The sequence below is a fragment of the Gasterosteus aculeatus genome, chromosome 14 (assembly GCF_964276395.1).
Source record: "Gasterosteus aculeatus chromosome 14, fGasAcu3.hap1.1, whole genome shotgun sequence".
Taxonomy (NCBI): domain Eukaryota; kingdom Metazoa; phylum Chordata; class Actinopteri; order Perciformes; family Gasterosteidae; genus Gasterosteus; species Gasterosteus aculeatus.
The window spans coordinates 11,164,882-11,184,535 of NC_135702.1; the positions used below are offsets into that span (position 1 = coordinate 11,164,882).

At 40.9% G+C, this 19,654-nt stretch overlaps 1 non-coding gene across 1 annotated transcript; it reads right to left on the reverse strand.

The window, feature by feature from the left end:
• Positions 1-16,239: 16,239 nt before the first annotated feature.
• On the reverse strand, positions 16,240-16,312 carry trnaa-agc (transfer RNA alanine (anticodon AGC)). The gene has a single exon. It is a non-coding gene; the product is annotated as a tRNA-Ala (tRNA).
• Between the last annotated feature and the right edge of the window lie 3,342 nt (positions 16,313-19,654).

The following is a 19,654-nucleotide window of genomic DNA, read 5'->3' on the forward strand; positions in this document are numbered from 1 at the left end:
CTTGTATTCCCTAGTTTGTCACCCTGAGCATTTCAGCCAAACTTTATGTGCGGGGGGATATTTATAATCACTTCCCTTTTTTCCCACCGTTTTTTCCCCCGAAATGGATGCGAATAAATGAGAGGCATAAGCTGGCGCTTCCTCAAACGTAGCTTCCTTTTCTCCATGATTCCACTTTGTGTTTTCATTCTCCTTGTCTAACAGACAGACAGTCTCTCTGTCCGTCACCGAGCTCCTTCCTGCTGCCTATAAATGTGCGGAGGAGTTTCGTCCCAGACAAATAACCTGTGAGCTTTGTTCCTGCTTTTATTTGTAGTGTTTTTATTTTGTCTGCAGCCCTATGTCTCTCTGACTCGCCGTGTCTCTTTCTCTGTGTCCAATTGCTTCCTCCAGCAAGTTAATACTTTTAGCAATGTTTCCTCCAGGAGGAAAAGGCATTTAGCTTTATCTAATCTATGATTCCCCGGGTGATTCCTGGCATGTCTTTTCTTTTAAATGAATTAATTCCACCACCCTGCTACTTCCATCCCTACATTGCCACTTCCCTATGTAAAAGCTGGCTGCCATTTAATGAACTAAAATGAAACAAAAATGCCAGCCATTGCGTATGTGTGTGTAAGTGTGTGTGTGAGTGTGTGTGTGTGTGCGTGTGTGTGTGTGTGAGAGAGAGATCAATTGATTTGGCAGCACACACGTCCACAAGCACACAGAGACTGTGGTGGCTGTGTTAGTGCACTACAATACATCCATTATAATCCCTCATTGAAAATCTCAGCAGGCTGTAGTCCCTTAATCTCCTTAATTAGGCTAAAACAACACTATTATACTGAGTTATGTTCTTCTACATACATTTCATTAACTCTTAAAATGTTAAAATAAACACCATTTCAATATCGCAGTATTTCACTGTGGAATTCAACCTTACGGCGTAACATTATTCCACCTGAATTATAATGGCCTAACACTGTCAAAGAATAAACATTTATACTGGAAGAAGGTGCACACACATTTTATGCCTTCCCCATCTTTTCCTCAAACAAGCAAAGACTATGAGCGTGAGCCAGATGACAGAAAGGTCCAAAATCTAGCAATGCCGGTCTCTGTCAGCTGCAGGGTCAAAACCGAATCTCCCGCCAGCTGTGGTGAAGTGTGCCAGATGTGAGAAGATTATTTTGAAAGCCTGTTGCTATAAACAAGAGGTTTACTACTGAGTCATGGTGCAGAGATGGGAAGTTGCGGTGAATGCATAAATCATTCTTTCACCAACGGGGGGGAAAGATTACCAAACCCATGCCAGTTAAAATAAACTATTCTCAGCTGCCCTCATATAAGTACACAGTGACTGGCGGTTTGGTTGCCATCCCACACGAAACAGATAAAAGCTGAGTAAGAACTACAAATATTTAGGAAGGCAGAACACATTCATTTGCATGAGGGATGTAAGTGGCTGGCAGAGGCAAAGATGTATCTGGATGAGTAAAGCAAAGGCACCGATTAGCCTGTTTTGTAAATATTGCTGTTGAGGGGCCTTGAAATGACTAAACTTCTAATGATGAAACAGATTGTGTTAGAGTATATGAAAGACATTCATCATCAGTCACACTTTATTGTTCATTAATATTTCTCCTTTTCCTATTTGGACACATAAATAGTAATATTAGCTTTGGTCTATAAAGTTCCTCCTGTTACAAAATCTCCATGTTACATACGTATTTGCTTATTTAATACCTAGAGTAACACCTCAGAGTCTTATTTACCTAAGCTAAATACATTGACTTAAAACTTTCAACGTTTACGATTATGTTAAAAAATGGATGTACAAATGCATGAACAAGTTTAAAAAACAATATTTCTTTTCTGATAGAATTTAACATATTTGTTTCCTACTTATCTTGAATTTCTTGTTTTTTTTGTTTCCACAAGGCCAACTGATCCAGTAAAACCTTTAAACTTGGGTCGCAGACTATTTCATCAATTGATCTGTTAATCTTTCCCTGTTTTATTCCTGCATCCTTCTGCCGTGTCTTGTTCTGTTGCTGCACTTAGAGCACATTTCTCTCCATTTCCCCAAAGAGGACTCGGCAAATCTTTGTCTTTCAGTTTCGGTCTTAAATTCAGTCTTAATGGCAACTTCATGTTTACATTAAACTGTAAAATAGTGTGAAAAGTGAAAGAGTATGCTACAATCAGCGGCATGCTACGGGATGTAAACAGTGCAAACAACAGGAAAAGTGCAAGAATGTTTACTCGAGGGTGAACGGGAAAGGTCGCAGTTGTGGTTGAGGAAGTTGGCGTGTGAAGGAAGCGAGTGATTGCGGGTTTGTGAGAACAAAGAAATGAATCATCACTGATTATAAAAAAACGCATTTAATTAAAAAACTAAATGCATTTAATTGCTCACAAGAAACCTCTGGACAGCAAATTAATTAATTGCCCAACCTGTCAGCTCTCTTCCCATCAGCAGAGGGATCATTCTTACAAACAAGCCCATTGCGAATTTACAGCCCCATTCAAATTTGCCCTTGATGGGGAAAAGGTAGGTAATTTCACCAGATCACCATCTCACACTTAAGCGACTTCGTTCTCCGTTCTCATTCTCAACAAAAACAACAACAACATCTGCCAAAATCGTTAAAACGCCATCACACTTGAGGAGGGTGAGCACTCTCAACCCTCCCTGTACATACCCACACAAACGCAGTATACACACACCCTAAATGTGTACTTGGAAAAACAGCCTGCTCTTACCAACAGCTGTGGCTCGATATTGGTGCTTTGATACACGTTGCTATGAACTGAGGTAAAGGCAGGAGAACACAAGTTAGGAATGAGGTGAACTGGAATTGAACTTGACATTTGCCTTCTAATTATATTTTAAGTGGCCCATAAAGTTGCACGTAAAAATCAGTCCATATTCTCCTTAAAACCGACATTTATTGTTGGTCTGATCGTTTGCTGGTTTGTGAGTCGTAACAATTACTCACTTATGCACAATGAATGTTTACTTATCTCATTCAAAGCATTGTGCAAGCACACAGGTCTACCATAAAATACACACTAACCCACACACACACACGAATACACTCAGTGGCATACTAATGACCACACACAACCTTCGCTGCATGTTGACAGTGATTGGCATAATGCAGCTGACTTATTCAAATATGGATTGAAGTTCTCAGTATGAAGGCCAGAGCTGCTGACTGAGAAACAATCACTGTATCTATTTGTGTCTACTGAAGTGTGCGTATCTGCAGAAACATTGTGGGGAGTCGCCACCCATCTTGAGTCTTAAAATATAAACTTCATATCATAGAGTCAAAACTTTGTAAACAAACAGTACTGCAACTTTTTTCCCAGTTGCAGCACTGGTTGTGACTCTCTGTCTTGCCAGTCTTCATGGGTCCCTCGAGAGCGCGTTTCCACGGGTGAGCCGTTAAATTAACCACACACAATTACTCTTGAAACATATAAAGGCAATCACATGTTGGCTCAGAAATAAAATGAAAATGTACTAAAGGAATTGCTGTGTTGCCTTCAAAAGAAATTATACTAACATTGGTAAACCCTTAGTGTTTTAGCCAGTGCCATCATCTGGTAAAAATGTTATTGGTTCATGACCAAACACCTGCAAAACTAACGACAGTCCCAACAGCCTCAGCTGCACCCAGTGTTTAGAGCTAATTACCAAATGCTGGCATGCTAACACAAGACACTACAGCGGTCAAGATGGTCAACGTGATTCATTCAATCATAGCCAAGGCATGCAGCCTGCAGCCTTTTGGTTAAGTTTTCACACATGCTTGTCCTACTTAGCGGGCTCACAGAACAGGAGGGACACAAAAGAAAGAATGATGAAACCAAGACGAAGACACAGTGCAACACAAATTTTGGGTGGAGGTTATAGGGAAATGTGCTTGTTTGCAAATGCAATTTAGTTGTTTCTTTTGTTAAGGTTGCAAATACAACATCACCTTTCATTATCTATAAGGAAGTATCTACCACAAAACTAAATGTATTTTGGTTTGTGGAATAACAGAAATGAACGCAATGAAAGACACTTTGAATAATGTACTTTATTATTGTTATCATCATGTTATTAAAATGTATTTTCATGCTGTAAATGTACCATCAATAATGTTTGTTGGTAATTATGGAATTCCTCTAAACAATGCATTAATTGAGGTAAAAATAGTAACATGAAAATGTGTATAGTTGAAAAGTATATAGTTTCCTTCGCAGTTTAAGTCATTCAGTACTTATAAGTTCCTTAGAACATGTAAGGACAACGCATCCTTTGGCCATAATAACACGAAGCTGTCACTACTCTCGGTTTCTTCATAAAATATGAATATGCATGCAAAGAGGCCGGGCCATTTCTAAATTATTTAAGTTTTTTTTATCCGTACAATCTGCAAAGAAAATATTCAACTGTCACTGTCTGCAAACACAACCTACATACGCAAAGATGATGTATTAACAACAGTGCATTAGTGTGCATACACTGCATAACACAGACGTAAACACAAACACAGAGTAGAGCAGCACACACCAGAAACAATGCAAGATATAAATAAGAGATGAATTCTACTGCATCAAAAAATATCCAGATAGTTCTTACTTTTCTAAAAGAATATTGAACATAAACTTTGGTCTCATGAATTCATACATCCATATTTTAGCTGTGACATGACCTGTGATGTCACCATCTTACTCTTCACTACTACTTCCTTCCTACTACTATTACTTGAGGTGCAGTCTAGAGCTGCAGATCCAGACCATCAGCAGGCCGCCCAATGGATTTAGATGTGTGGGTTGATTGGCTGCCATTCCAAATGTCCACTTTTGACAGCCAAGGACAGTTAATTGTGCTTCATTTTAGATAAATTGTCTCTTAATGCTCCCTTTAACCACACAACTTATCGTTGCTTTCGTTTTTGCATTGGAAGGAAACTTTTAATTGCTGTTTTGAGAAATGAAGGTTTCCAAAAACACGTACGTGTTACAAGTGCTCCTAAGTAAGTTCAGAATGATAATGTCAGTCAGGATTGGCAGTTTGCCACAGTCACCCTAATTATCATAAGTTGTTTAAATGCTAAATGCGTTTGAGATTGAGATTTAACAAGCTGATGAGGAGGCACAGACATGACCTGACCTCAGCATTACGATCTATCACAAATAGATTATCTCGGCACGCTGTGTATTTGTCTTTGGTAATGCTTAAAAACCCGCCAAATAAAGCAAAACATTTAATCCTGTCTGCCCTTGTGCTGCGTCTCTCTCCATCTGTACGAGTATGTGAGTGCACCTCAAACATCATTAATGCTACAGTACTCCACACGGCTCGCTCCAATTAGTGTACCAATGACAATTTTTTACTTATTTTGTATGCAATAAGAACGCCTTGCCATCATTTGTTTCCCATGTAGTCTGCGATAACTCCAATGTCAACCAGGCCGTATGTAAACGCTAAGCCCCTTAAGCAATGACAAAGTATTCCATGAAGGGTTTTACAAATACAGGATATGGGACCAGGCCAATATCGATGATCAATTCTCAAATCCCAAAGGTTTCTTTGCTATTTAGAAGTAATGTTGGAGACATTTGTGAAGTTAGTGACATTTGTTTTACGTTGTTTCTGTTGTTATTTTTCAGTGTTTACATAGTTATCTGAAGCCCAACCATGATGTATTTCCAACCATGATGTATTTCCGGAACTACACTGAGGGGCTTTCTGGTGCATTGGATTACGGCAGAAAACAGGAATGGTGGCAATTAAATAACAGAAGGAGCTTCCTCAGTCTCATATTGAGGCTTTAACGATTTGCATTCAAAACCTACCTTCCTTGGTAATCTTTAGTTGTGTACACAGCATTGTTTTTGGTCAAGTCTGACTCTCCCAGGAGTAAGCCACCCCCGACAATGTCAGGTATTTTTTTGCATTGTTTCAGGCAGAGCGGGCAGTGAACAACTTCCACGCTCTTGTTTGTTAGTTTTTTTTTTTTCTGTTAGAGCCTCAGTTTCTGTTGCTATTTGCCTGAGGGGGGTGCTGGAGGCTTTCCTAGCACGTTCAGGGCAGAGGAAAAACCCGATGAGGTCAGTAGTCAGACAGTGTTTATCCATATGCACTGGAAGTTGCTGGACTAATCCATGCAAATGAAAGGGAAATACTGTGTGCACTATTTTTATAAACCATAAATAAGGGTTATAAATATCATGGCTTTGGTTTTCATCTTTCAGTATGTGCAGGCAACAAGTCTCTCTTCATATACTCGTTTAGCTTTTTTAAATATCTCTCGATTGTTGGTATTGGAGTGTTATTCAATTAGCTCGGAAAGTTTTTGTGTGAAAGTCGAGAGTCTCTCGTAGGGGTCCTCACCTCAATTCAAACTCCTCCAAACATCGCTCTGTGCCAATTGACTGTCCTTGGATCAGGCCACAGAGAGAGTCAACACAGGAATAAAATCACACACACACAGACACAGACACACACACACACACACACACACAGACAAGTCATTGAAGGCTTTTTGCAGTAAAGGATTCAGAACTTCGGCCAGATGCAAAAGAAATTTGAAAGTTTTATTTCTGATGCTCACAGAATGAAAAGGTTTCATTTGAGAAGCTCTCAGAGTAAGTAGTTTCCATTCAACATGTTTTCATTTTAATAATAATAACACCTTCCACTGGGAGGTTTGTAGGTCAGTGAAACACTGTTTCTGAAAGAAGTCCTGTTGGTGGAGAACAAACAACAGGAAATGTAACTGGGGTCTTGAATGTTTTCACTGGTAAGAGAACTACTTCAGATTACAACATGCTGGTAAAGTAAATCATAACTATTCAACAAGGACAACACATCTTAATCACCATAACCAAATGCTCTCTTTGAGTGTGGAAACTAAATATGGAAAACAATAAATGTATTTCAGGTAGTATTATGGTTTTGCAAATGTCTATGTGGTACCTCCCTTTCCTTGCAGCAGGTTCACAGCTATGACAGGCACATGCACACATTCAGCTTCAAACATTCACATGTTCCTGGCGTTTGGAAACCTTGTGTTGACTTATAATCAATTACTGCAGTGTTGACTGAACCTAAACAGTAACTGCTTGCCCTTGACATAACCTTTAACCTAGTCCTCCGTCTAAGAGGCAATGATTTAAACTGTGGAGACATTAATTATGTCGCCATAAGGAAGGCGAGTTCCCACAAAACGACTGTGTTAACAGATTTATATCCTATACACACACACACACACACACACACACACACACACACACACAGACAGACTCCTGTTTCCCCTCTGATCCTGTAAAGGTTGTTTCCCCTGAGCAGGAGTCTTGGGGGATCTGACTTCCCTGCTCTGCTCTTCTTGAAACCTTAATGCTAACCTCTGTCTCGCCCCCCCTCTCTCTCTCACACACACTCCCAGAAGAGAGGGTTATGAGCTTGTTCCTTTAAAGTTTTTTGCAGGTCGGGCTTCTCCTCTCTGTGTGTATGGTATCAGTTACTCTGCCTTCGTGACGGTCTCGCTGCCCTACTCTGTTCCTTCCACCCTACAGCTTGTCTCTGCTCCCACTGTGAGTCTGCACCTCTTCCTGTACTGCTCATATCATTACCTGCAGGCCGCACATGCCTTCTGCATTTTTCCATCCTATTAACTTTTCTTTCTTTTTTTTTTTTTTTTTGGTCCTTACCATGATTTTGGACTGTTGAGGAAAGACTGACGTTTGCAATTAATGCCTCAAGGTCATAGGTGCATCAAGGGGCGGTAACCCTCGAACCCCGTGGTGGACACCGGTGGTCAGGGAAGCCGTCCGACTAAAGAAGGAGGCCTTCCGGGTTATGATATCCAGTGAGCCTCTGGGACAAAGGCAGTTGCAGTGTACCAACAGGCTCGAAGGGTGGCAGTGTCTGCCGAGATGGAGGCAAAGCGGTGAGTATGGGAGGAGTTCGGGGTAACTATTGAGAAGGACTTTCGGTCGGCACCAAAGTGCTTCTGGAAGACCATCCGGCACCTCAGGAGAGGAAACAAGGAACCATCGAAGCTGTGTACAGCAAGGATGGGACCCTGTTGACTGCGACTGAGGAGGTCATCGGGCGGTGGAAGGAACACTTTGAGGAACTCCTGAATCCAAGATGTTAAAAGCAATGGGTGTTTTGGGGCTGTCTTGGATGACACGCCTCTTCAACATTGCATGGAAGTCCTGGACAGTGCCATAAGAGTGGCAGAGGGTGGTGGTACCCCTCTTCAAAAAGGGGGACCAGAGAGTGTGTGCCAATTACAGGGGTATCACATTACTCAGCCTCCCTGGTAAAGTCTACTCCAAGGTGCTGGAAAGGAGGATTCGGCCAATAGTCAAACCAAGGATTGAAGAGGAACAATGGGGTTTTCGTCCTGGTCGTGGAACGACGGACCAGCTCTTTACTCTTTCCAGGATCATGGAGGGGGCTTGGGAGTATGCTCATCCAGTCTACGTGTATTTTGTGGACTTGGAGAAGGCGTATGACCGGGTTCCCCGAGAGAAACTGTGGGAGGGGCTGCGGGAGCACAGGGTCAGGGGGTCCTTACTTGGGCCCATCCAATCCCTGTGAGCCCAAAGCGAGAGCTGTGTTCGGGTGCTCAGCAGTAAGTCAAAGGCGTTTCCGGTGGGGGTTGGCCTTCGCCAGGGCTGCGCCTTGTCACCAATCTTGTTTGTGGGCTTCATGGACAGGATATTGAGGCTTAGTCTGGGGGAGGAGGGTCTACAGTTTGGGGGGTTACGGATCTCATTGCTGCTTTTTGCAGATGATGTGGTCCCGATGGCATCTGTCTGTGACCTCCAACTCTCACTAGAGCGTTTCGCAGTCGAGTGTGAAGCGGTCGGGATGAGGATTAGCATCTCTAAATCTGAGGCCATGGTTCTCAGCAGGAAACCGATGGGTTGCCTACTCCAGGTAGGAAATGTGTCCTTACCCCAAGGGAAGGACTTCGAGTGCCTCGGGGTCTTGTTCACGAGTGAGGGGAAGATGGAGTGTGAGTTTGGCCGGAGAATCGGAGCAGCGGGGCCGGTATTGCACTCGCTTTACCTTACCGTTGTGACGAAAAGAGAGCTGAGCCGGAAGGCAAAGCTCTCGATCTACTGGTCAATCTTCGTTCCTACCCTCACCTATGGTCATGAAGGATTGCTCATGACCGAAAGAACTAGGTCACGGGTACAAGCGGCATCTCCCTTAGAGATAGGGTGAGAAGCTCAGCCATTCGAGAGGGGCTCAGGGTAGAGCCGCTGCTCCTTTGCGTCGACACGAGCCAGTTGAGGTGGTTTGGGCATCTGGTGAGGATAACCCCTGGACGCTTCCCTAGGGAGGTGTTCCAGGCACGGCCAGCTGGGAAGAGGCCCCGGGGAAGACCCAGGACTAGGTGGAGAGATTATAGCTCCTCACTGGCCTGGGAACGCCTTGAGATCTCCCAGTCAGAGCTGGTAGATGTGGCCCGGGAAAGGTAAGTTTGGGGTCCCTTGCTAGAGCTGTTGCCCCCACAACCGACCCCGGATAAGCGGTTGAAGATGGATGGAGATGGATGGAAATCAATACTAGCTTCGATAAAAAAAAGCACTCCTGATGTGGATTGTATGTAATCTTTCCATGTAGTTTTTCTACATGTAGTTCAAGGATACATTATGTACAATCAGAAGGGTTTTCATGGCCATTTATCAAGTGTACAAAACAATGTGGCAGTGCATCACATTTAATGTTTGCCCTGCAATTCACAATTAGACTTTTTGAGTTCTAAAAACATTATTATTAAAATCTATTGTTCATCTATGGTTTGTCAAAGTGTCCAGGGCTGGACTGTTCATCTTGAGTTTTCTTAATGGGCTGCTGCCGTGTGTCGTGGCAATGAGTGCAACAACATTGATGTCAAGAATCATACCTGACTTTTGTGGCTTTCGTGTATTTGAGGTAAACAAACATCTTGAGTCTGACTCTTGTCCCTTACGGCCAGTACGATCATCTCAGATTTCACAGTCACGATGATTTCTCTCGTTGCAATTAATTCACAAAAAAATAAAAAATGTAATGTATGCGGCTTTGAGGTGTCTGTGGAAATACCAGAATTACAAATTTAAATGAGACATTTCACTCCTCTATTGCTTGGTGGATGAACAGCATCGACGTGCAGAAGAAGTTACTTCTATTAAGTGCAAATCAAAATTAATTATTCTCTGAGAAGCAATAAGTTAATACAAGTATGAGCTTTGTTTTATTGCAAACGTAACACCTGCTGTCATCACTTTCTCCTGTTTTGAACTTCTGTGAATCAAAGCCCGTAAATGAAAGAAAGAAATGTACAAGCTCTTCTCACTGGGTACTCACTGTCTCCTGCCACTACAAATACTCAGACTCAGATCCAAAATACGCTTGTTTTGCTCCTGAGCTTCTGTTACATAAGCAGACGTATGCAGAGACTCATGAAGGAGAATACTGATATTAAATGTTGACATCCACAAAGCAGTTTAGTGACAGGGAGTAGTACATATAAATGTACACACACACAAACACACACACACGCAGACAGGTAAAAAACTATTGAAACATGCCCTTTGTGCTCAAAAAGTTACCCAGAAAAAGACCAGATCCAGTCCCCATCCATTCTGAATGAGTCAGCTCATAAAAAAGTTTTATTGACACAAGGCAAATCTTTAGGATAGAATTTGTTTAGAGTTTAAAGTACCATAACTTGTGTATTTGAATCAAGTTGAATACTGGCGGGCTATTGCTGAATGAATGTATAAAGTAGATGACAACAATATGTGAACATATATGCATTTATATAAACATACTCTTAAACCCTCGGCTGAACCGTATGTCTCGAAAAAAAAGAAAATCTTCTTGTTTGAGCAATGACTCAACGGCAAATGAGAGCTCCCTCACAGTCCGCCTGTGTGGATAAACGCGATCACTCCATTCACCCAATCATATTTGCCCCGAGCTTGAGCTTCATGACTAACTGCCTCATAAACAACCCGAATGGAAATGGAAGGAGTCTATTACTCAGGAGTAGACATGCAACATAAAAAATCAAGACCTGCAACTGTGTGAATCAAAAGCGATTGCTTTATCTAAAAGAAAAAGAAAGTGTAAAAGTAGGAAAGGTTAGTTAAATAAGTCCATTTCTAGGCACTTTACTGGATACTATGTATATATTTTTCAAACTAAAATCTATTCAACTTCCAAAAATCATCTTTAGAAGTTGAAGAGGGATGTTTCATTCCAGAATTGTGAAATGGTGTTTAATACTTATATTATTACTGTGGCCTTTCATATTTCCTTCACTACACAATATGTGCAATATTTCTTCATTTGGAATCAATAATAATAAATCCAGGAACTTAAGATGTGCAAAAAAAAGCTACTGGCCAGAATCCAACTGCAGATAACCGGAACGAACAAAATATGCATTGTAACCACGAGGCCCAGTTTTGAGATTAGCCAGCAGCCAAAGCGTTATAAATTAAATAAATTATTCCCCAAGTGAGAACACAGTGAGTCTGACTAGTGACTCTTCACAGTCCTGAGGAGAGTGGAGGAGAGTTAAAGAAGGCAGGTGTATTTGTATCCGTGCGTATTTGTGTGGAAACCTTTAGACATATTTAGTGGGGACGTTTGGGCTGAATAGGAATTAAGATTATCTTAATGTTATGGCAAGAGTTAGTGTTGCTATCACAACCATTTTTGTTTCACTCAGAGAGATCTATGCGAAGGACACTTTGCAATATTTGACATTCTCACATACAAAAGTGCACACACACACACACACACACACACACACACACACACACACACACACACACACACACGCACACACACACACACACAAACACATTAATAAACTCATTTTTTTCAGTCTAGTTAAAATGGTCCTGACAGGTCTCTTTGTTATGAGTACAAAGATATATTATAAGTAGTTGTGACTCATTTAAAAAAATCTGCAATCAATTTGCACACATAGTGCTTTCTCCGCTGGCTGTTTCATTAGGATGACTTGGTAATGACTCTACCTGGAGCAGCAATGACGCACAAGCTTTCAAAACAATGACACTTCCTCATCAGGGCGATCACAGTCTCTGATCTGCTCATTCAGCTCAGACTGCCCCTGGTTGAAAGTTCCGTCGTCATCGTCCTATCTGTATTTATTGTCATGGAATGCTGTACAGCGTATCTATGCACTGCTAACAAATAGCAAAACCTCTTTTTGCACTTGATGAACGATTGTGAGCTCAATATTTTCTTTCTCCTGAAGCTGCTAAGAATGAATTCCTCTACAAAATTCATCTAGCATCTGTGGTCCTGTTGGCTCGCATGCGGCATCGCAGATTTTTAGTCGTACATTTCCCGTCTGCTAAGTGCAGCAGTGCTGTGCCAGTAAGTGACCATTATGCCCACTGTTCCCTGTGATGAGGTGAGACGTTGCACGCGGCCGCCACGGCCCCCGCCGCCAACCACAACTACCGGAGACGCTGCTTTCAATGCAGCGTGAATGAGGTGATGAACTACTTTCATTTCAGCGATACATCTCCGGGGCTGTTTGCCGAGAGAGGGCCACACTGACAAATAAAAATGTATTCTGACAGATTTCGTTCCTTCAACACTATTAAATAATGATGAGTTTTGCACCTTGTTCAGTATGTTGTTTTTGTCTCATGATCTATTCATCATCTATTTCCGCTGCATCAGTTTGGTGTCCTTTTCTATTAAGATGCATTTTCCGTCTCCTCCTCTCTTCCTTTTCCTTTGTCTTCTATCTGGCAACCTTTCTATCGCTCCACTCCCCTGTGTTTCTGTCAGACTCATAGTCTTGCGTAAGGCCACACTATTTTTTTTCATTGCTAGGTTACTCGTCTACTGGGTACGGACAACTTTTCCAAAGCGGAATTCAACAACTTCTCAAGCTATTTGATGAAAAGTTTGGTAGCACCCCTGAGCACCCCAACGATCTCAAGTCATTTTGAAATTGTTTTCTTCTTTCAATCTGCGTCTCTCCCAGCTCTCTCGCTTCATGAAGAGTTGACGCGTTAATACGGAAAGGGCTCCGAGAGTATTAGGTTGAATACCCCTGGTGAAAAGTGGATTTTCAGCAGCAGTGAACTAAAACTGTCCTTTTGCAACTCCAGGACATGTGACAATGAAAAGAAAGACGAGACGGAACACACATCCGAATGAGATAAGTTCAAGGGTTGTAAATCATGTAAATCCATCGCTAAAGAGACAAATCATTCATCATGTATCGAGATGCATCATTCAGGAACAGAAGGAGTTCATTCAGACAGTGGCAGATACACCAGAAACCATAGCATCAAACACTGGGAGAAAAAGAGAAGGGGGGGTCAGACTCCTGTGAAACACAAACTTTCATGCAACGATCCTACTTGAACTGACTCAAATCCCTCCAATCCTCTGCACAGTAAATGTCTGATCATTTGCCAATGTGTTTTTTGTACACTGGTATTCAGTTCATAGGATACTTGGATGTGGGTAGACGCAATACATCCCTCAGCAAACTTCTCCTTTCTCTAACGTCTTTTTGGCCCTGTGAGTTAAAGTGTTTTATTTGACTTTTGTTTGCTTTTCCTGACGAGCAAACGTGGCGGTCATGTGAGTAACGACGATCCTCTTTGTGAGGAGCAAAAGTGTAGGTACACTTTGACTGCAAAGCATAACGGCTCCAAGGTTAAGATGGATGGACATATAAAGGACTTTACATTTATTTGTAACCAGGAAGGACGGCTTCAAAACACTTACAGATTGTGTGTCTATTTTATTCAGGAATTCAATTTCAAAATACCTGTAATTTATGAATAGGTTAAAATGTGGGGAAAACTACAGACTTTTCCTCCCTCTCTTTTGCAGCTAAATTAGAAGTTACGGATAATTACTCTCTGTTATTTGTGGTTCTAGAGCTTTGAGATTCCTTAGCAGCACACGTTTCAGCCTCCTGCGATATCAGGTAAGCCCAATGTTACGGCCCGAAAGACCATTCTTCAAGTTAATAACCCACGTCAAACCCTTGTGTATCTTCCCCGCCGTGCTGCTGATGGATACACACCGAGTGTGCCAGCTTGAGTCACACATGCAGCGAGTGAGTCTTTCAACACTCTGGGAAAGGGCAAATACATGCAGAAATGTAGGTCCCCGAAATCGAAATTGCTAACAACAAAGTGATAAGCAATGACAATCGGGGGTCCAAATAGAGTAAAAGTAAGCATAAACCTACCGAGCGGGTGTTTTGCTTCAGTGACCTGAAGTCTTAGAAGTTAGTTAACGTCAGCGTTTGTAAACCAAAGGCACCACTTTATTCAGAATGTATGAAGGTAAGAGAGTAAAGTTAATGAAAGTAGGTAGAGATCTAGTACATGAATCATTCCATGAGGACATGAGCCTCTGATGTGATGTGAGTGAGGCAGGCAGAACACATGTTAAACAAAGGTTAAGTAATCACATGGTCCATTTAAGAGGTGTCCGAAATTATGTTGCATGGTTCTCGCATGAATAATTGAAATACATTATAATATTTAATTATGATTTCAACTAAGGATGTTCTAATATCTCTGTCCCTGGTTGCTGAAGGTTTTTCTTTTAGGGCTGTGGAAGACTTAATTAAGGGGATTAGATCCCCACCACATTTCTATAATTTAAATCCTGAACTCAAAATACATTTATGGAGTTCTAATTTAAAGTTTAACCCTCATAAGCCTTGAAAATAACTAAAGTATAAATATAGTAGTATAAAAATAGAACCTGGGGCAACAAGCTGGAGGAAACAAATATGTTTCTTCACAGTGAATCGTGTCAAACTTGTTAGTCTGTGTGTGCGGCCTCGGTTATAAATCAGATTGCACAAAGTTGTGTGAGATGAAAGACTATTTATTCCTGAAAATTAGAAAAAGAAAAGCTTAAGAAACAACGTGTTGCTGGTTTTTGTGATTACGATAGTCTTGTTAAAAAGCAGAAAAAATAAAAATACACCATTTCTGTGCATTTCCAAGAATGAAACACATGATCTGCAGGCTGATGTAGATCAAATTAAGATGCATCATTAGATCAAACGGGACAACAGCTGCTTTAATGTGTCAAAGTATTTATCTACATCATATTGAACATTGTCCGTGTTAATCATAACAGTTCACCGCGCATTACTCGCTGCTCCACTCATCTTTGGAATAAACAACCTGACCCATTGGGAAATGATTCAAAAGCCTTAAAGCAGCATTTTTGATATCCGAGCAAAAGACATCACTCTTCAGCTCTTTTGGATTCTGTGAGATCAAATGTAATGGAAAAATATACTTCTCTTGGGTTTTTGAAGTTACACAACAGATCATTTTGCCTTTGAATCGCTCACCTTCACAAATGGCATTTTAAATGGAGTAAACTTTTTACGGCCGTGACTTCTCTCGATGACGCGCGTGCTGCGTATCTTTCACGGAAAACAGTGAGTCTAATGACAGATAGCAGCAGAGTACAATAAAGTAAAGTAAATATTTACTTACTGAGTGTTGAAGCTTACGTGCACATAATGATGGACGTTGGGGTTGTTTTTCTGAATGTGACTCTGTGGGGCTTATTTACTCAGCCAAATGTTTATGGTTTTCCTAACACTGATGATGGAAATGAGCACAGATGCAGTTAAGTGAATTTAAATGCACCGCTATTTGGCGCCAGGCTGTTTAAAACCCATTAGCAATGGAGCAACAGAGAAAAGTGCTACTGAATGGGATAAACTGGTCCAAGAAACAGTTTTAAATATGCAGTCTCTCTGGATATATCATGTACCCAGTTACATTCGAATCATCTTCTTTTATATTCACATTCTGTTCTTCATGTCTTAATTACATTCATTTTTTTTCATTTCTTTTTTCATTACATGATTGCTACAGTTGCTGAGCTTTGCCCCAACATACCCATCGGCATGAAATTATGAAGTTATGTACAATGCTATTCCTCCTCAGACAAACCTCCGTCAAACCAAACAACGTCATTCTTCCTCAGTCATTCTCAGACGAAACCTTGTCAGAAATAAACTAGTCAGTGCTAGATGAGGGAGCTGATAACTTTCTGAATTAGCTGGATACTACAAACAGACTTTGCTGAAGGAATCATAATACGTCATCAACGCTGAGCAACTGCTCCGCCTTAAAATGGTAAGTTCATTTAGCTAACGCTTTTATCCAAAGCGACTTACAATAAGAAGAGAACAATGGAGGATGCGGGCATCGATCCCGCTACCTCTCGCATGCTAAGCGAGCGCTCTACCATTTGAGCTAATCCCCCAATTTGAAGAACTGGCCTGCTTGATTAAAAAGATATATATATTTTTTTAATTGTTTCCTTTTTATCTGAGGATGGCACCGTTTGGTTTGACGGAGGTTTTTCTGAGACTGAAGCCGTTTCGCCCTAAAATCTGACGTGTTTATGTCTGAGACCGGACGCCTTTTTTTTTGAGACATAAACAGTTGAGTCTGAGATCTGATGTCCTAAAATTAACACTAGCGCAGCGTTTCTGTTATCAGTAGCCTACTCAGTATATTTACAACATACTGTACATCTAACACTGGTATTCTGGCATTAGTAGCTTGCTGTTGTGCATGAACAGTGGTGGCTGAGCTGAGGCCTCTACCATCCATGCCGGCTCTGAAAGAGCATGGCTTGGGTTGTAGACTTCCTTGAATCTGGTGATCTGGAAAGGCAGCCACGGACGAGGCAGGTACTTTTTCTGCAATTTTAAATCTGTCCTTGAAATGTTGTCTTTGCACAGCACCAACCTTGAGGCATTTGGGTACCTTGTCTTAAAACTACTCTTAAAACTGATGAGTTTCCACACAGCCCTCCTCTAGATTAAAAACGGTCTAAAAAAGGTTTGCACACACTTTCTCATTGAATTGAATGAGTAAATGTCTCCAAACCTTTGACTGGTACTGTATGTGCTCAGAGAAGCCAGAGCTGTCTGTGACCAAATGGCTTTTGCAGCTTAGCGCAGGTTCCGTTTTGACTCGTCTCTACATCTTGGATGAGGTTGGACTGAGCCGTGCCCATAATTGTCTGGAAAGCACACAGCTCTTCTTTGGCAGAGGTGCCCGATTTGAAGGTGTGCCCATTTTCTTTGTGGGAATGGCTGTTGACACTTTCCAGCATAATTATTTCAACCACTGAGTTCGCAGCACACCAAACTGTGTATTTTGTTTCAGCTGGCACAAGCAAGTCACTATATTTTGAACCCCCTATGTGGTCATGCCACTTCTTCAGTGGTGTCCCAACTCTACCATGACATATTTAGTAGCTTCAACTAGATAAGAGGAAATCCATGTACCACCAAACAACAGTGCTCAACTTGCATTTAAATATTCTTTTATTCAACTAACAATATTCATATTTCTATATCAAAGCAACTAAATAATGTGTTTACGTAAAAATAAAACACAGGTGGGGTTTTTTACAATCACGCCTTAGTTTTATGGTGATGACAGCACCTCGACACTCAACAATGATGCATCTATCTGTGGCAGTTTCATGCTTTGTCGGCATTTGTTTGTATACAGTACTTTACGGTTCATTCTCCACTCATATAACTTATGCATTGTGTGCGTGCGTTTTATCCAACTGACTGCAATTGTTTGTCTTCCTTTGCACTATTGCTTGGAGCTGATTTCTCTTTGTTTCTTTCCCGGGTGTGAATGTGTTTGTAGTTTGATTTTCTGTCAATGATGGGAGCAAAGGGATTAGACCTCGTAATAGAGTAATCAAGTCTAATAGCTCTCTAAAGCCTAATATCATTTTATGACCCTCAAGAAGAAGAAAAAAGAGATCGGAACATTGATTTACATTAACTGGCTAAGAAGACCAAATTTGAGAAAATGAGGGACAAACAAACCCCTAATTTTGTTAAATATAGGGCAGTTTGCAGGTATTTATCTAAATCTTGAAGGTAATCTAAATTGGAAGGTCAGTGGAAAGAATTCTCAGAGAAGAAAAAGCGCAATATTGTTGAATCAATCAATTTGGAGTTTGCTGCTGCCTGAAATCCTGGTTACGTTCACAGGTAATGTAGATCAATTTCAGAGCTTTATGCCAAAAGTAACACGTTTGGTTACTACACTAAGCACGATCGCACAATCATTGTTGTTACAATTTCACCTCTGCACTCCGTGCACGCTCTCGGCATCATGTGTGATACACTACAATCCTCCTCAGCTCACATGTTTGTCCTCAGAAAGAAAAAATAATTGTAATCATACATTAATGTTGGGAACCCAGGTGGTACAGCCTTTAACTGTGAACTGGGTTTAAGCCCCAGAGCTGTACTGTCTTTCACTCGTCTACTCCTTTCCTGAAATAAAATCAGCTTGGTGCGGAGGAGTAAGAAAATGCGCAGGAATGGATAAAACAAGTAAAAAGTAAAATTTGTTATTGTGTAACTGCTCAACCTGAGTATTTTTGTTCTTCCTTTGACTAAGTAAATCCACAGTCTTTACAGTTTAAAAAGTCCTTATATAGATATATATGCAATACGGCATTGCAACATGGCCTTCTGTGGAGTGCATCAGGTGCCGTAAAGAAGCCAGAAGTGATTTTCTGTGTAATGAATGTTAGAGGGGGGTGATACTGTTGTGTTATCGATCAGCTCATGATCAGATCCCTGAGAACATCATTGTGCTATTATCCACTTCAGCCATAGATGAGCATTGGACATAGCAATGCCCCAAATTCAAAACTGTAATGACTTAATAACTATATTCTTTCCTGCATCTTGAAAACCTTGCCAGGGCAGTGTGTCTCACAATGTAAAAGCCCATTTGTGTCCTCTTTCTGCAATGCAAAAGTATTCCACAACCAAATATATGTCAACATTAACCATTGATATAAGTGAGAGCAGTGGACTGTATAGTTGGAAATATATCATCCACAGGTCACAGCCAATATTCACAAATGGCTCCTGTCCAAATGAGAGGTTATTAAGTGTGAGACAACATGTTTTCAGTATTTGGTTGTCAAACACACTTTTCTTACATTGAGGCAGATTTAGAGATTCAGCCACCACGGTTTTTGGTCACATTGGGCCCAAGTGTGTCTGCAATCTTCAGGCTTGCACCTGAACACATCACTTGCCACCAATATATTTTGGCTGGTCCGGGCTTGTTCATGTAACGTACATAATATTTCTTTGCGCGTTCATTTTCCTATCGTATTTCTTCATGCAATGACTTTACCATTATTATCTTTCTGCAAAAGGAAAATAGAGGACTACATCACCTCCATTAATCCTTTAGCAATCCACTTTACTCTGGCCTATTAGTATTTACTGCCTTCGTTTCATAGCTAATATATGATAATAATAATACATTTATCCTGCTCGTAGGAATGCATTTGATAGATTCCTTACCTTGAACACAGTAATGCAACAGGAATACATTATAATGGCTTTCCTAAATAACCATCGTCTGGTTATTTAGTGACAGGCAATGAATGGCAGAACACTTCTATGTTAAAGTAATGAATGCATGCAATACCCTTATCAATTACCTCATTAATATGTTTCATTGATCTATTAATGACCAAATCCACAGAATTGGTAATTACAATAGATCAAGAACAGTGTATGTCTTAAAATTACATACA